This window comes from Lissotriton vulgaris, chromosome 2_1, assembly GCF_964263255.1.
Source record: "Lissotriton vulgaris chromosome 2_1, aLisVul1.2, whole genome shotgun sequence".
In the NCBI taxonomy this organism is placed as follows: domain Eukaryota; kingdom Metazoa; phylum Chordata; class Amphibia; order Caudata; family Salamandridae; genus Lissotriton; species Lissotriton vulgaris.
Genome location: NC_141687.1, coordinates 1,910,421,284 through 1,910,440,291, shown reverse-complemented (window position 1 = coordinate 1,910,440,291; position 19,008 = coordinate 1,910,421,284).

Here is a 19,008-nt window from a genome sequence, read left to right as displayed (position 1 = left end):
CCTCTAGGATTGTGCAGTGGGCCATAGTAGCAAATGGTTCAAAGGTTTTGCACCAGGTCTCAAAAAACTTGGCTCTCAGGATAGGTGGGCGATATACTAGAAGGCCTGAGAAGCACAAGTTCTCAGATAGTTTGATCCTGCTAGAGGCAGCTTCCAGTAAAGTGCCAGAGGCCGCTTCCAAAGCGTGAAGTGTGCATCTGAGGGAGTCCCTAGCCACCAAGGCAGGGCCGCCTTCTCTTCTGTCCAAGCGATCTTGTCTACATAAAGTATAGTTCGGGGGCAGCATAAGGTAAGGCCTGAACAGACACTGGCCCATGTCTCGGTAATGAAAAACAATCTAAATTAAGTGATTGAATTGTCAAGACAATTTCAGTTTTGTGTTAAATCATGGAGAGAACATTCAGCAGCATTCCCTGAGGTCACTTTGTCTTGATCTGAAGAGGCATATTAGGATCACGGGCAGATTGCCACTGTCAGTTCGGTGGTGGCGATGCGCCCACCAAATGTTCCTGTTTCACCACCCGCCATATTAGTATGGCGAGGGGTACCATTCATATAATGATTCCAGCCGTGGAATGCCTTTCCATATCGAAGACTCTGCCATGGAAAGGCATGCAGTAAATCACTGTTGGGGACCATTGCAGGCCCCCAGGAGGGTGTAGGGTGGGTGGCTGCACTGGGGCTAGCTATTGAACCCCCCATCATTGCCATGCACAAGGTGGCAGGCACACCGCGGAGTCTGTCACGGTGTGCATGGCAATGCACAACATGAGCTTTAACATTGCGGCGGGTGCTGCTTACATCGACCCCCACCGCAATGTTACATTCAAGGATGTGCTCACCAGTGTGGCAGGTGCATCCTAATTGGCCTGGTGGGACCACCGCACTTCTGACGGTGATTCCTGTGTTCCATTACTGTGTCCGCCCGCCATCGTAATAGGCCCCTAAGTTCTTGGTCTCGTCTGTCCCTCCACCCCCTGAAGTGTTCTGAAACAACCAAAATGGGAAACCCTATTGTTAATGGGCCCTAATTTACAGTGTTGACAGGGTACAGCATCCCCCTTGTTGGGATGCCACTTGTCCTTGTACGCATCGAGTGGTGATTTAGGGCGGTGCTCAAGAAGTTGCAGCTTGGAGTAAGTTTTAACCAGAGCATCCTCATTTCCTGGAGGAAAGTGGGCCGCATGCCTGGCCCCTGGTGCTGGGCAGGCTCGGACGGCACAGATGGGCTTGCCTTTCGTGCACCTTTAGCACGCCAGCGGCGCACCTGCATCCGCTGCACGCTTGTAATTGCATGTGTTTAAATGCCTCCGGACCCAGAAGTGCAAAGCGAGCTGGACCACCGACCTCAGAAAGGCGTTTGGCTCAGAAAAGGACTAGAGGAAGAGAAAGACTCTTTCCGCACAAACAGGAAACCAGTGTTGGACCAGAGTGACCAGAGATGAAAGAAACACATCCCCGGAGCAGGGGAAAGAGAGCACAACTTAGTCGAGTCGCAGGAGAACTGAACCCTAAGCACTGCATAGAGCGAAAGGTGAAAAGCCAGAAAAAAGACCAGCAGCAGTATTACAAAAAGTGCTCACAAAAAATAAAATACAGCTTTTATACGGGCCTACAATACAAATTTTAATAAACTTTGAAACTTCATATCAGCAGAAATAAGCCGTAGCGTTCCTTGCCTCTATGTGCATCCGCTGCACGCTCATAATTGCATGTGTTTAAATGCCCACAGACCCAGAAGGGGAAAGTGAGCGGGACCACCAACCTCAGAAAGGCGTCCGGCTCAGAAAAGCACCAGAGGAAGAGGAAGACCCTCTCTGCACAAACAGGAAACCCGTGTCGGACCAGAGAGCTCAGAGATTAAAGAAACATGTCCCCTGTGGGACAGGCGCTGGAATGGGGACTGGGAGGTAACAGCTGAGCAGAGATGAGGTGCCAACACAATCCACTGTGGATTTCAATGACTTTCATTTGCCAAAATGCACGCCACCTCACTTGAGGAACACTTAGTGCACTTCAAGTACCAAAAGGCCATGGGATGGCCACCCCCACCTGGGCAGGTACTAAATTTAAATAAGGGAGACCACGTGGCAGTGCTGCTTTGCAGAATATAGCCTGTGACAAAGGGCAGAAGCCCGAAATGCGTCGGCTTGTAAGAACTGTGTTTGGCATCCTTCCTGCTTGTGCCGTAGTCCGCATTTGATTAAAGGAACCAGCATTATTTAACTAAGGGGGCCTCCTTCGTTGAGGGCAACTTCTATATATAAATGTATAAATAATAATATAAATATAAATATATATATATATATATATATATATATATATATATATATATATGTATATATATATATATATCTATCTATATATATATATATATAGATAGATATATATATATATAAAAATATATGGATTGTTAGGCGACATTGCCTGAGCCGCCGGGAGAGTCCGCTTCACTTGTTGTGTAGACCTGCTGCAGTGTCACACGATGCGGTAGCAAAAGGAACGAGCACACAGACATTTGAAGGAGTAAGAAGGCGTTTGAAGCGACATAAGTGTTCTCTGCAACTCCACTTGGAGCTTATTTCTTCAACTATCAGGAAGACTCGACAACTCACTGAAGTAAGAATATCAACACTACGACTACCAGGAGGCCATGTGGACGGCCACGCCCCCGTGGGGCAGGGTGTCTAGACATTTGAAAAGGTGTTGACAAAACTGTTGTAGCACTTACCTGAAAGCCCACAAACCCATGATGAAGTGCTGCTGTCACGAAACGCGTCGGGCTGGACTTTGTTTTAAGATGCGAGGAACCTTGCTGTTTCCTCTGCTGTCCTTCAAATAAAGATTTTTGCTGGGATTCAAGTACTCATGTGGGCTCCCCATTCTGCAGGTTACACGAATGTTGTATATATATATAGGCGAAATGCGTCATGGCGGCAGCGCTGGCTTTAATTGAATAAACTTGTTGCACCAGCACTATCTGGGTCGACTCTTCGTCATTTGGGATCCTGCAGATAATCTCTGTTGATTTGGTGACGACTAACGCAATATATATATATATATATTCAATGAAAAAACCATAGGTTTTAGCCCATATATAGTTAGGGATTAGCATTTTCAAAACCTTATTTTACTCGCATAAAACCATTGAAATTCGCATATATAGTTAGATGCGCTAACTATATATCGCGCACCCGCAATCCACTGCTGATGATGTCACATATTACATCATTCATGACATGCTCAGTGACATCACTGATGACATCACTGATGACATACCAAATGACATCACTGATGACATCACTGATGACATCTCAAATGACATCACTGATGACATCACTGATTACATCACTGATGACATCACTGAAGACATCTCAAATGACATCACTGATGACATCTCATTTGACATTACTGAGCACTTCACTAATGACATCATTCATGTGATAATACGATGAACCTCTTCAGACTCTAATATAACCTTAGATACACTCAGTGTAAACAAAAACTCACAGACTGTCACTCATCCATGGAGTTACTCACACACCTAGTCAGTCATGCAAAGAATCAATCACACCTCCATTTCCTCTACTATACAGTTATACACACCTTACTTATTCAAACATATACTAACACATATTTACTCTCTTATACAATCCCGGATACAAGTTCACAATGATCCATACAGCCACTCACACATTCACTGGCTCTTATGCACAGTTATTTATATATGTCAACTCTCACATGTACTGTGTTTTACATATGTACTTACTTTGACATGTAGCACTGAGATATCCATTCACTCACCAATACACTCATGCACACAGTCAACCGCCCATGCAGCTGTTTCCACATGCACTTTTAACCCATACATCTAGTGAATCAACTGCTCACACATCTATGCACAAAGTCATACACCTCCCAGCCACCCACACACACTCAGTCTCCCATACAAATACTTGGGCAACCAATCAATAACCCATATAGTTACTCATATAGCTACTGATCAACACATGCAGCAGTTTACAGAACAACAGACATAATGCTGCACAAATTAAGACAGTTTAGTCACTAACCCATTCACTCAGTGAGACACATTTAATCACTCACTCATACAGTCAGTCATGCACCTACTAAATCCGTCATCCAGACACTTATACATCCACTCATTCTTCAATATGTAAGACATATTTTAACTTTACAGAAACATACAGTCACTGGATGTTGTCATCAGTGATGTCATCAGTGATGTCATTTGAGATGTCATCAGTGATGTCATCAGTGATGTCATTTGAAATGTCATCAGTGATGTCATCAGTGATGTCACTGAGCATGTCATGAATGATGTAATATGTGACATCATCAGCAGTGGATTGCGGGTGCGCGATATATAGTTAGCGCATCTAACTATATATGCGAATTTCAATGGTTTTATGCGAGTAAAATAAGGTTTTGAAAATGCTAATCCCTAACTATATATGGGCTAAAACCTATGGTTTTTTCATTGAATTTCAATGGTTTTTTAATAACAAATATCAAAAGCTGTCAAATGTCAAGTACGTGATAGGTAAAAACATTTTCGTGTTTATGCACGCTGATGTGCTTTAAACGCTGCCCCTCCCCTCTTTTCTATTAGAAGTACTCTCTCTTTGCAGATAGTGAAGGGTAGTTAACGCAGGCCTTTGCCCCCGTTGTAATCCGTCGCCTGCTTGTCTCTCCATTTGATTGATTGTTATCCAAGCATTTACTATTTTAGAATTTATTCTCTTTAGTTCATTCTCTATTTACTAACAAGCACAAAGCCGCAATACTCTGTTTAGTCTTTGCAGATAGTGAAAAATCGTGTTAAAAAAAAAATAATCGAGCAAAATCAGTAGGCCACTAATGGGATCTCTTTTTGACCTCGCTAAAATAGAAACATTAGGAACAACCCTTCATGAGAATACAAAACTAGTGAGATGAACTGAGCTCCACACCATGATGGCTGCAAGACAGCTCGGCTCCGCCACCCACCCCGCCCAAAATAACGATAAACTCTATGCAAATATTATAAATATATACAACACACCAGCAAAGTAACAGGGTAAAACATTTTATTAAATAACTATTTACATAACTATTTTATACTTTTTGTTGCCTGATCCGGCTAGCTCAATCGATCGAGCATGAAACTCATGCATTCTGATAGCAAGCGTTGCTGCTGATGCTATGCAAACAAAAACTGGTTTTCAGTTTGTACATTCTTCAAGATTTTTCATCCAAGGCTGGTTGAGAGTTTGTAGAACGATGGCTTCAGATTTTCAACATACGGTGTGGTGGCGCGGACTGGGAGGGTGCGCTTGACTTCTGCCCCCTCCCCAAGTCGTGTTGCCCTGGCGTGGCCTAAGATCGCCCCCGACATAGGCGGACGGCTCCCGGGGTCCGGCGGAACTTTTTGCCTTTTGATGACTCTTCCATTCTGGACCTTATCCCACAATCCGTTTGACCTGAAGACACGCTGTAGTGGGGCGCCCCTTTACCGTTTCAGTTGCCATTCCGCCCGCTTTTGCTACACTGTGCCTCTTCCGCCATTCAGCTGTTTACTGCCCGCTCTTGCGACTACAGCGTCTCGCTCACCATGTAGTTGAGTTGCTCCCGCTCTTGCGATGCAACTATAGGCGGCTGCCACAGGACTCTCAAAATGGCGGCCGCCTCTTCAGATTTGGGCGTGGTCCACTAAAATGGCCATGGGACACCTTGGAACTCGGACGCTTGTCTGCTAGGGCTTGGGCCCCATTCTCGGAAGCGCCTACTGTAGCAGCAAGTGCGGGCGCAACTCTGCTGGACGGCGAGTGAAAAGATAAGGGGCGCCGCACTGCACATCAGGTGCCTCCACCTGGGGAGGCGAGAGAGGCCAGTTTGCGCCACCTCCGCCCCCCCCAGGCACCCCACGCCGACTTTCGGCGCAGCATTGTAGGATGGCCACACCAGTGCAACTTGCTGGACACCACCTCGGTGCCATCCGGATCTCGGCGCGTTGTGCAGCCTTTGGCCTATTCGCACATCGGTCCGCTACTGACGCCGCCTCACGTGCCAACGGATTTTCCACGCTTTTTATAGCAGCGCGTAACGTAAGCATAACAGGTCATGTGACTTCTTTATAAAACTTTTCATTGGTTCATTTTACTTTTGGTTTCCTAATGATGGAAGGCTGGATCATATGACCTAAAAATATCACTTTTCATTGGATTAAAACATTTTTTTTTCCCAAACGATGAAAGCCCCACCTTGTTTCTAGATGTTTCAGACTAAAGCTGGCGTCAGCCTGAGAGCACCACCATCTCGTGGCTCCGTTGTGGTCATTCCGCGAGCAATCATGGCAGCTGCTCCCCACCGGAAGCCTGCAGGAGTCGGGAGCCCCCAAGACTTTTGTAAAATCTTCAAGGCTCAGGGGACGTCCGAGTTCCAAGGTGTCCCAGGGCCATGTTAGTGGACCAGGCCCAAATCCGAAGAGCCGTCCGCCATTTTAAGAGTCCTGTGGCAGCCGCCTATCGCTGCACCGCAAGAGTGGGCGCAACTCAACTACATGGTGAGCGAGACGCTGTAGCCGCAAGAGCGGGCGATAAACAGCTGAATGGCGGATGAGGCACAGTGTAGCAAAAGTGGGCGGAATGGCAACTGAAACGGTAAAGGGGCGCCCCAGTACAGCCGACGAGCCTCCACCTGGGGAGACCCGTTCACGCCACCCCCCCCCCCCCCGGGCACCCCACGCCGTTTTTCGGAGCAGCATTGTAGGATGCCAAAACCAGTGCGACAACTTACTGGACATCACCTGGGTGCCATCCACATCTCAGCGCGTTCTGCTGCCTTGGGACTATTCGCACAACAGACCGCTACTGACGAGGCCTCCCCGCGCACCCCCCGGGACGCCCCACGCCGTTTTTTGGAGCTGCATTGTAGGATACCAAAAACCAGTGCGGCACCCAGGTAACATCACCTGGGTGCCCTCCAGAACTCAGCACGTTGTGCTGCCTTGGGACTATTCGCACAAAACACAGCTACTGACCATTGTTGCTTCTTTTTTCAAAATTTTTTTTAAATGTATTTACTGTTTTTGTTGCGTTCTATATATTTAAAAGTTATTAAAGTGTTATAATCCTACTTTGTTGGAGTACTATATATTTATAATGTGACACATAATTGTAAAAACTTTGATGTACAAAGAGGCATCCCTGGAATCTTCCGCCTCAGGCTTGGTCCCACACACCCTCACAGTGAGAATCCCCTCCCCAAGCACAATACAGGATGGTTATCAGATAGTAGGAACGCGTGTGGTGTGACAGATCTACTGTAACTCCTTTGAAGAGGGGTGATTCTCTACAGCTGGGGCCATAAACTACATCTGCAGGGCTAGGTGATAGCCTGGGACCGGCCTGAGAGTGGGTCTGGTCAAGGCATCTAAAATGGCTGCCGTGCTCAACAAAAGTGTGGCATTGCAAAAAAGACAAGATGGCGCAGACAATGTTTATCAATAAGGATTAATTTATAACAATTATTTAAAAGAAAATATTTACTCGCAGTGACAAAATGGCGGTCAACACTTCCTGATTTCCATCGAATCGAACGTTAACAGACGTCACGCAACAAAAAAAAAACGCTCACGCACAGCCGCTGGAAGACATGTATCAACATATATGAGCCTCCTCAGCCACCCTCAGAAAACAAAAGGGGTCAGGATACGTCTCCCGTACCCCCTTATACCGAGTAATTTAATGAAATCGAAACACAAAATGGCGAATTCACGTTTCGCTACCAGTTTGCGAACCGAGAAGCGCTTCTACCTCGAAAAATCTAATTTTTATTATTTGCCCCACGGGACCCTTTAATAACCCCAACATCATTCCTAGGGGGTCAAGAGAGGTCTACCTAGCCCCCTTTCATTAAATTCCCCCTTCGTTTTTCTCCTCCTCTTGTCTCTCGATCCTACCGACAGACAAGATGGCGGCCGCACCGGACTGTTTAGAATGTTGACAGTCACCGGAGAGCCAATCAGCTTCGCTACGCAAAGCTCCGTTACCCGAAAAGTACGCGATCTGGGACGCTGTCACAGATATACCTGTTTTTTAAACGTTAATTACTCAAAATCCACTGGAGCACATATATTGAGACCCAGCAAAGGCACATCAGGCTAACAGTCCCTATAATTTTGCCAAGTTTCGTGCAAATCCATTCAGCAAATAATTTGCGAACCGAGAAGCGCTTCTACCGTGAAAAAATCACATTTTTTAAATTTTCCCCACGGGACCCTTTAATAACCCCAACATCATTCCTAGGGAGTCAAGAGGGGTCTACCTTGCCCCCTTTCATTAAATTCCCCCTTCGTTTTTCACCTCTTCTTGTCTCTCGATCCCACCGAGAGACAAGATGGTGGCCGCTCCGGACTGTTTAGAATGTTGACAGACACCGGAGAGCCAATCAGCATCGCTTCGCAAAGTTCCGTGACGCGAAAAGTATGCGATCTGGAGCGCTATCTGGGACGCTGTCACAGATATATAAATTTTTTAAAACGTTAATTTCTCAAAACCCACTGGAGCACATATATTGAGACCCAGCAAAGGCACATCGGGCTAACAGTCCCTACAATTTTGCCAAGTTTCGTGCAAATCCATTCAGCCGTTCGAGCTAAAAGTGAGGCCAAACGCCCTATGGAAATTAACATGGGAAAAACACGTTTTGGGACCCCCCTTTTTTCTCGGCCCCCCCTTGACGAACCCCCCCAAATTTTCAGGGGCTGCTCAGAAACAAAATGTGCCATTTTCCTGAAAATTTCAGCCGATTCCGTCCACAAACGCCAAAGTTATTAGACATAGAATTTTCAAAAGTTCCATAGTGAAAAAATCCTAACTATTTATACCTACTGGCTATCGCCAGTAGGTAATATATATATATATATATATATATCGCCAGTCGGTAGGTATAGTTAGGACCTATTATCCATAAGAAATCCGCAATATTCTATTTAGAATAACTTTTGCACCGGTCGACGAATATTCGTGAAATTTTTAAAACGTATGGCCTGCTCTGGTCCACTCCTATCCTGGGAGTCTCGGGGTGATTCGTCAAGCAGGTGGCCAAGAAAAAAGGGGTCCCAAAATGTGTTTTCCCCATGCAATTTTGCATAGGAACTTTTAGTCGCAGCTACAGCCCGAACTGCAGACAGAATTACACCAAATTTGGCAAAGAGGTAGCCCTTGGTTCACACTCATGCCTTTTGGTTAAATGGTGTAAATCCGTTCAGTAGTTGCTGAGAAAAACAAAAGTAAAATCACATATATATCTGTGGCCGCAATGGATCCACCCACCCTATGCGCACCCTGCGCGAACCCTTCCGATCACGAACTGCATGCTAATTAGCTGTCAACTGGCTGTCAACACTCCAGACCAGGAACTGTTGACAGCCATTTTGTGCCTCGGTAGAAGCGCGGTCAAGAAATCAGTGGAACAAGTGTGCAAAACGTATAAAGGGAACAGGGTAGAAACACTTTGACACTCTAAACCTGCTTAGGGGGTCCCACACATGTATTTACTTATTTATTTAAATCACAAAATGTGTGCAAGGTGCGCTGATCCAGCCATAACAGTTTTTTTTAAATGAAGCGCGGGCTAATAATTAACCCCGGGGGGGGCAAAATCCTGATAGCAAAAATATTAAATTTGATGCGGGGAAAAGAGGGGCCCCTCAGCCCCAAAACGGCCACCCCCGGGGCTATAAACGTGAGGGGGGCTCAAAGGCCACTCCCACAGCAAAATACATGGGTGGGGGGCTTAAAGGACTGCTATCCCCCAGGGATTTAAAAAAATGGGTAGGGGGATCAAAGGCTCCCTCAAGCCCCAGGGACAACCATCCCAGGGCTTTGTATATTGTGGGAGGGGGGCTGCGTGGTCTAAGCATGGGCGAATTTTGCGAATCTCGCGTTCGCGAATTTTGCGGATTTGCGAACTCGCAATCCGCAAAATCCGCGAATTCCCGCGAATTTGCGGATTTTTTTTTTTTGTGTTCGCCCGTGTTTCTGCCAGTTCGCGAGGGTTTTTACAATTTCGCAATTTGCGAACTTACCTGTCGGGTCGCAAGTTTTGCGAACTTGTTGTTTCTACGTGTCCAGCCTGTTTGGGACACTCTTCTTCATCACTGCCACTCTCTGTCACCACTGTCACTCTCTGACTACTCATGCCACCCTCTGGCCCACCCATGCCACCCTCTGTTTCATCACCACACCCTCTGGTTGTCCAGTGTACATTATTTTCGGCAAAGCAAAGCACACCTTCCCTGCCTCAAGTGACCTGAATTAATTTGGGGCTGATTTAATGTGTCACAGAATATTTTTTTAGCTGGCACCTGCTTCCTTAGTGCGCCCTGATTAGTGATCTTTTGCACTTGCTAAGTGCTTTCATTGTTGCAAAATTAGTTACAACACCTGCCCTGCCCCAACTGACAATAATGAATTAGGGGCTGATTAATGGATTTTAACTTCCAGCCTGGCTCCTGCTTGTCTCCCTTAGCTGTAATTCAGGACCTTTGTGGCATATGTGTAACTATTCTGAGGTTCAGAGCAGGGTCACATAATAGTTGCAACTGCCAACTGAACTCTGGAGGGGCCCCTCAGGAAGCACTACAGGAAATGGCTACTAATGATGAGCCTGAACTTTTGAACCTGGTAAGTAGTTTCAGTTTTGCTAAGATCGTATTTCTGCAATTTAGCACTTATTCGCGGGGCGGGAAGTTGTACTGGGAAGCCGCGAACTCACGCGAACAGTGCGAGCAGTGCGAGCAAAATCCGCTGCTCGCGGATTTGCGGATTTTGCGGGAGATTCGCGAATTTCGCGGATTGCGAATTTCCCGAAAATCCGCAAAATCCGCGAGCGAAATGGATTTTCCGCCCATACCTAGCGTGGTCCCCCTCCTGAGGCGGTCGAGCGCCCTGGGGAACACCACCCCCAGGGCCAGCTCCTGCAGTGTCTCTGGGAATCACAAACCCCGGGACACTGCTTTTTGCTATGGCAGGGTGGGAGCCTCGTGTCTCCCACCCTGCCATAGCAAACTTAGTTTGTATTTTGAAAGAGAGAGCAGGGAAACCTATTCTCTCTTTCAAAATGCAAATCATATTTCTTTTCTACATGGGGAGCTGCATGTTAGCACGGTGTGCACGTGCCTGGTGCACGAGTCCTACGCGTTGGGTGCACAACTCCTGGCGTGCTGGCAGCATGACTCCTAACGCTTTGGGTGCACAACTCCTAACGCATTGGGTGAGCGACTCCAAGCAAAAAAAAGTAATATTTTTCAGATATGCATAAAGCCTATGTGTTTAGATCTTGGGTGGCTCTAAAAAGAGCTGTTGTGTTTATTGAGAGAATTTGGTACCTATAAGTAAGTACCTATGCTGAGTCTAAAGTTTATGAGGAAGACTCTGTTACCCTCATCTGTAAAATGAACACCATCTCTCCTATAGATGCCATCCATATTGAAACGCAGATTGTTGTGGTAAATAGACCCCATCCTATAATCTCTGAGAAAAGCAGAAATAGCTTTATTGACATGTTTCCTAGCTTTCACAATCTGTGGACAAAATTGATTGGACCAGTTCCATGTCTGTCTTTTGCATATGTTAGAACCGACAAAGGCAGTTTGGTGGAAAAGTAACATCAATTCTTCAAAGGTTTTTTTTATTAGCATTTCCAGACCTACCCCAGTCAAAGTGGCTAGGTCATTGCCACCACAGTCCACAATTATGAGGTCAGGGTTTGGAGATGCAAAAAGGATTTAACCAATGGCATCCATTGGTGCCACTTTAATCCTCTCTGTCTAATCCATTTAATGTCTACATTTTGAAAAGCTAGGTCTTTGTCAATGCCTCTGTTTTCTGCATACCTTTGGCTCCAGAAAATATAGCTGGGTCCCACACTCCACACTCTAAGCATCTTGAAGGGAGGTCTGAATGCAATCAGAAGGTGTCTGTATGTGAAATGGCAGTTTGAGAACTAAGAGTTTTCGAAAATGGTGGATAAGATGCAGTTCTGAAAAAAGACAAGAAATGATTGGCTGTTTGAGAACATTCTACACTGAAAAGTAGGGTGCATGTTTCTGTTTTTATAAAAACATTTTTTTTATTGGTTAACAAAAACTGTTTGAAAGGAATATTACATAAGATAAGGTGATATATTGAAAAGTCAAGCACACTTGGTGTTTGGATAAGCAACATTGTGTGCTGAGCTTGTGACCTGTGTGCTCAGTTGAGTGTTCCGTGAATTGTTACTATGGTAGCAGGCAGTATGCAGATTGGGGTAGGGTTCAAACTTATGTCAATTGGAAAGGGTTAAAATGTGTAACCAATAGAAATGTGTGTTAGCTTTTGAATTAATGTGGGAAGCAATGTGATTTGATTTTTACATGTATATGTGTGCAGAATGAGAGGGAAACTGCCATTTTTTGGTTTTGCTAAGAGCAGTACAGTACAGACATTCTGTATAAGAAAATCTGGTGTGTGACTGACATACTTCTTAATCTACAAATCAATATGAAAGGTGAGTTATTAATTTGTGAGGGGTTGTATGGTGTGCCTTTGTTTTTAATAAAAGTAATGTGTTTCTCTTGCTAAAGTCCAGGGAGTAGTCTTGCTTGTCTAGAATCATATTGTGAGTCTCTCTGCAATTGGGCAACCATTATGAGAGAAGAATTTGCTAATTTCATGTGTTTGCTGACAGATAACTACTTTAAAACCTGTCATGTTGTCATGTTTTAGTAGTTTTAGAAGCCAGTCATTGGTTATGCAATTGCAAAATGTATCAGGCTTTCATAGTAGAGTGCAGTATTGAAATATTTAGAATGTGTGCAGTCACCTTACCCCTTCCAGTATAGTGACTGTGAGTCTGTGGCATTTGGGAACCATTGTGAGAGCAGCATTTGGGTACTTCATGTCTTTTCGGACACATTCCTGCTTAAAAACAAGTGTTGTTAGAATTAGAAACCAGTCATTGCTTATGTATTTGCAAAATGAGTCAGGCTTCCACACTAAAGTGCAGTAGTAAAATATGTGGATTGTGTGCAGTCACCTTACCCCTTCCAGAATAGTGAATGTGTTTTGGTAAAGTCCAAGGGATAGTGTTGCTTGACTAGAATCACACTGTGAGTCTGTGTGCATTTGGGAACCATTGTGAGAGCAGCATTTAGGTATTCCATGTCTTTGCAGACACATTCCTGTTAAAAAACATATCCTGTTCTCAAGTGTTGGTAGAATTAGAAACCAGTCATTGCTTATGTATTTGCAAAATGAGTCAGGCTTCCACACAAAAGTGCAGTTCTAAAATATGTAGAATGTGTGCAGTCACCTTACCCATTCCAGAATAGTGAATGTGTTTTGGTAAAGTCCAAGGGATAGTGTTGCTTGTCTAGAATCACACTGTGAGTCTGTGTGCATTTGGGAACCATTGTGAGAGCAGCATTTGGGTATTTCATGTCTTTGCAGAAACATTACTGCTTAAAAACCTATCCCGTTCTCAGGTTTTGGTAGAATTAGAAACCAGTCATTGCTTATGTATTTTCAAAATGAGTCAGGCTTCCACACTAAAGTACAGTACTGAAATATGTGGTATGTGTGCTATTGGTACTTCATGTCTTTGAAGACACATTACTGCTTAAAAACCTATTCTGTTCTCAACTTTTGGTAGAATTCGAAACCAAACCAGTCATTACTTATATATTTTCAAAATGAGTCCGGCTTCCACACTAAAGTGCAGTTCTAAAATATGTGGAAGGTGTGCAGTCACCTTACCCCTTCCAGAAGAGTAAATGTGTTTTGGTAAAGTCCAAGGGATAGTGTTGCTTGTCTAGAATCACACTGTGAGTCTGTGTGCATTTGCGAACCATTGTGAGAGCAGCATTTGGGTACTTCATGTCTTTGCAGACACATTACTGCTCAAAAACCTATCCTGTTCTCAAGTTTTTGTAGAATTAGAAACCAGTCATTGCTTATGTATTTGCAAAATGGGACAGGCTTCCACACTAAAGTGCAGTACTAAAATATGTGGAATGCGTGCAGTCACCTTACCCCTTTCAGAATAGTGAATGTGTTTTGGTAAAGTCCAAGGGATAGTGCTGCTAGTCAAGAATCACACTGTGAGACTGTGTGCATTTGGGAACCAATGTGAGAGCAGCATTTGGGTACTTCATGTCTTTGCAGACACGTTACTGCTTAAAAACCTATCCTGTTCTCAAGTGTTGGTAGAATTATAAACCAGTCATTGCGAATGTATTTGTGAAATGAGTCAGGCCTCCACACTAAAGTGCAGTACTAAAATATATGGTATGTGTGCAGTCACTTTACGCCTTCCAGAATAGCGAATGTGTTTTGGTAAAGTCCAAGGGATAGTGTTGCTTGTCTAAAATCACACTGTGAGTCTGTGTGCATTTGGGAACCATTGTGAGAGAAGCATTTTGGGTACTTCATGTATTTGCAGACACATAACTGCTTTAGGTTTAAAGTATTTTATTGAAGCAGGGTAAAGAAGGAAACAACAGGGCAAGAAAAAAAAACACAGGTGCTCCACAATAAATGCATACAGTATATTAGATACATCAAAGCAGTTCAGTTCCTGCCATAGGCTCCTTCCGGCATGGATACACAGCTCGTGCGCCTGTGGTTAAGGACAAATAAAAAAAGAAAGAAGGGGGGGGAGGGGGAGGGAAGAGGAGGGAGGGGGGGGGAGGGAAGAGGAGGGAAGGGGAGGAGGGAAGGGGGGGAACGGAGGGGGAAATGAGGGGGGAGGGAAAAAGGGGGATGGGGAAACAACCCTGCTCCACAACCTACCCAACCTACAAAGCCCCCCAACTACCACACCCCAACCCACCCCCTGTACTGTGCCAATGACCTCCAGCTCTCCCCTCATAGCGACCCTCCGGTCGACTCCGCTACTCAACGCCAACTCCGACCAATCAAACAGGCAGATCCGGTGGCGGTGTCAGTCGTAGCAACCTAAGATACCTGGGGCAGGTGATCTCCCTGAACTCAGAACACAACAAGCTATGGAAAGGTGCCCACAGCTCATCAAAAGCATCTGTATCCCCCAGTGCTACCAAACACATCTTTTCCATGCCAAGGACATGCCACAATCTATGCAGCCAGCCGACAACAGTGGGAAGTGTGGTGGAGCGCCAGTGTATGAGAATGTTTTGCACCGCTGACCCTAAGGCTATCGCAATCTGTCTGCCCCTTCTAGACCTGAGGGGATACATCAACCCATTCGGCAACCCCAGCAGGACATAGGCAGGGAACCGTGGCAGCTCTATCTCAAAACATTTGTCCACCTCACCAAGAACCTCCTCCCAATAAGAAGCCAAAAGGGGACAATCCCACAGTATGTTTGTAAGCGTGCCAGTTTGGCCACAGTTACGCCAGCACGTCCCCGGGATTGACCTATCCATCTCATGTAATTTCTCAGGAGTGTGGTACCAGTAGGTCGAAATTTTAGTGAAGGTCTCCGTGAGCCCCATGTGATAGGCCGAGTGGCGTGAGCGGTAGGAGATGTGGTCCCATTCTGTGTGGCTCAACACTCGTCCGAGCTCCCGTTCCCAGCGCTCCCTACCGGGGTTGTCAATGTAAAAGGGGGGGGGCTGCAGCATCTTGTACAAATCGGAGATAAGTTTAGCGTCCGACGTGCGAGTGATTAACCAGCGCTCGTACACCGTGATCTCCCGATCCGCCGATTTGCGCACTTGGGGTTGTAGTGCCCAGTGGCGCGCCTGCATATACCTCATGCGCTCCGTCTCAGGGAAGCCGTATTCCCGCCGTAAGTCCTGAAAGGGGATGACACCCTCGGGCCATATAGGTGATGCAAAGTGCAACAGCGGGCCGCCCACCAGCGGTCGTAAGCACCAGGCTCCAGTCCCGGACCGAAGTCCGGATTGCCAGTTAACGGCGTGAAGGGGGAGGGGAAGGTAGTAAATTCATGCTTAATGGCCACCGAGTCCCACACATGAAGTGAGACACGTGTCACAAAAGATGCGTAGAGGTTGGAGGGCCGGTGTGACCGCCTCAAGAACGGCACCTCCTGTAGCGTTCTGCCTGCTACCGCCTGGTCCTGGAACAGCCAGTGCTTGTCCGACTCCCACCAGCTCCATTCCACCAGGTAGCGAAGTTGGGTGGCCTGGAAGTATTTCCGTAAATCTGGTATCCCCAGCCCCCCAGATTCGGGCGCCAGCGTAGCAATGTTCCTCTTAATCCGCGGTCTACGGCCCTGCCACACAAACCGTGCAATGGCCGATTGAGTCTCTGCAAGCCACCCTGTGGGAGGCTGGAGCGGCAACGCCCTAAACAGGTATAGCACTTGAGGCAGGAGGGTCATCTTTATTGCGGCCACCCTACCGAGCAGCGACAACGTGCCTTTGTCCCACCGGCCCAATTCCTCTCTGATTTTGGAGCTCAAAGCCGCATAATTGGCCGTGACCATCGCCGGGAGGGAGGGCGCCAACAGGATCCCTAAATACGGAATTTGGTCCCTGGACCAGCTCAGAGGATAAAGTCTCTGCAGGTCCGCCCTGGTGGCACCGGTGAGCGAAATGTCGAGGGCAGCTGATTTCCCACGGTTCACCTTAAAGCCCGCCACCGCGGCGAAGAGGTCCAATTCAGCAATGCAAGCCGGCAGCGACCTCCGTTGGTCATCGAGCGTCAAAATGACGTCATCTGCATATAGGCTGATCGAGTGGGGAAATGCGCCCATCTTGACCCCGACAATGTCGGGGTTCTGCCGAACCCTTTGAGCAAACGGCTCCATATAAAGAGCAAAGAGCAATGGGGACAGAGGGCATCACTGTCGCGTGCCCCTCTCTATGGGGAAGGGCCGGGAACTGCCCCCATTCACTCGGACCACCGCAGACGGGAACCGGTAACAGTTGAAGATTAAGTGCCGAAACTTCTCGCCTATCCCGAACTTGCCCAAGACCTTCTCCAGGTAGGGCCAGTGCACCCGGTTGAATGCCTTCTCCGCATCTATGGAAAGGAGCATTCTTTCCCCGGGGATCCTGGAGGCCTTCTCAAGAATATGAGTCACCCTCTTTGTGTTGTCCACTGTCTGCCTACCAGGTACAAAGCCCGCCTGATCCGGGTCGACCATGCCCGGGAGATGAAGTGCCAAGCGTGCTGCCAATATGCTGGTGTACACTTTCAAGTCCGTGTTCAGCAACGAGATAGGGCGATAAGACCCACAGGCAGTCCTGTCCTTGCCCGGTTTTGGGATCACGGAGACCGTGGCTTGCAGGAACTCAGGGGGAATGGCACGCGGTTCCGCAAACGTGTTGAAAAGGCGGGTCAACAGAAGCGCCAGCTCCTGACAAAAGGTTTTATAAAACAGAGGGATAAAGCCATCCGGGCCCGGGGCCTTGCCCGGCTTGAGCCGGGAGATCGCCGTGACCACCTCCTCGATACGGATCTCCCGTTCCAGGTACTGGGCCTATTCCGGCGTCAACGAAGGGAGCTGCACCGACTCCAGGTAGTCCGTCTCTGTCTGAGCAGAAGGGACCTCACCGGTGTAGAGATCTGCGTAAAAATTACGGAAAACATCCGCTATTTGCTCATCCTCCGTGACCGGGCGACCGGCCGGGGTAACCAATTCCTTCACTCGGTGCTGTTGGTGTTGCACCCTGAGCTTGTTGGCTAGGAGCCGTCCGCAGCGGTCGCCACCGGTATAATACTTGTGCTTCAGACGAAGCATCACGTATTCCGCCCGGTCCGTGTCCAGGGCAGACAAGAGTTTTCTGGCGGCTTTCAGCTGCCTCCAGATCCTGGGGGCTCCCGTTCTGTGATGAACCTGCTCCAGCTCCCGCACCTGCCGGGTAAGCTCGTCCCTTTTGAGCTGTCGGTCCTTGTTCTCCGCCGAGGAGAGAGCGATAAACTCGCCCCGAAGCACAGCCTTCAGAGCTGCCCATTGCGTCGCGCGGGAGGCTTCGTCATTATCATTTACGCGCTGAAATTCCGCGATGGCCGCGCGAATCTGTTCCACCGTCGACCGCTTGTGCAATAATGTGTCCCGGAGTCGCCAAACCCCCCTCGGCCGGGCCACCGGGGGCAGATTGAAGGTGCCCTCTACCGGCGCATGATCGGAAAGAGAGAGGACCCCCATGTCAGCGTTCGAGGCGGAAACGAGCATCGGTCCCGACACAAGTAAATGGTCCAGCCGCGCATAAGACTTGTGTGCGTGGGAAAAGTAAGAGTACGCGCGGGTAGTAGGGTGGAGGTGGCGCCACATGTCATGCAAGTCCAGCTCCTCAAGTCGGGTGCGAACCAAGCCCGAAAGCTCTCCCAACTGGTGGCGCCGTTGCACAGACCTGTCTAGCGCCGCGTCAAAAACCAGATTCAGACCCCCCCAACACTATGTGCCTATCAGAGGTGGACGCCACATCATCCAGTGCCCTATGCAAGAATTGCTCCTGGCGGTCATTGGGGCGGTAGATAGAGCCTACAGTCAGCACCAAACCTCCCACCCTAATACTGTACGCCAAGAGCCTCCCTTTCTGCTCCGCCACTTTGTGTAAGATCTCCCCCCGGAACCCCCTGGAGAACAGAAGTGCAACCCCTGCCGTTTTGGAAGCGCTGGAGGAGAAAAGCTGCGTGGGGAACTTAGGGGTACGCATTCTGGGACAGTCTTTTGCCAGCAAATGGGTCTCTTGTAACAGGCAGACATCCGCCTGGGAATTCTCTAGCAGAGACAGTACCGCTCGCCTTTTAACCGGATTGTTCAGCCCTTTCACATTCAGAGTGACAACTTTAAGAGCCATCAAGGAGGGGAACCAACGAAACGCACATAAGCGGGCGAGGCCCAGCAAGCGAACATAGAAGCCACTTCACGAAACCCCAGCGCGCAGCAACATAGGCATCTCTGCGGCACAGTACAGACCCCGAACCCCACAACCCCACAACTGGAGGAACCCCCCCCTTCCCCTGGAACATCACAAACCCAACCCCACACCACTCCCAACTCCCAGTC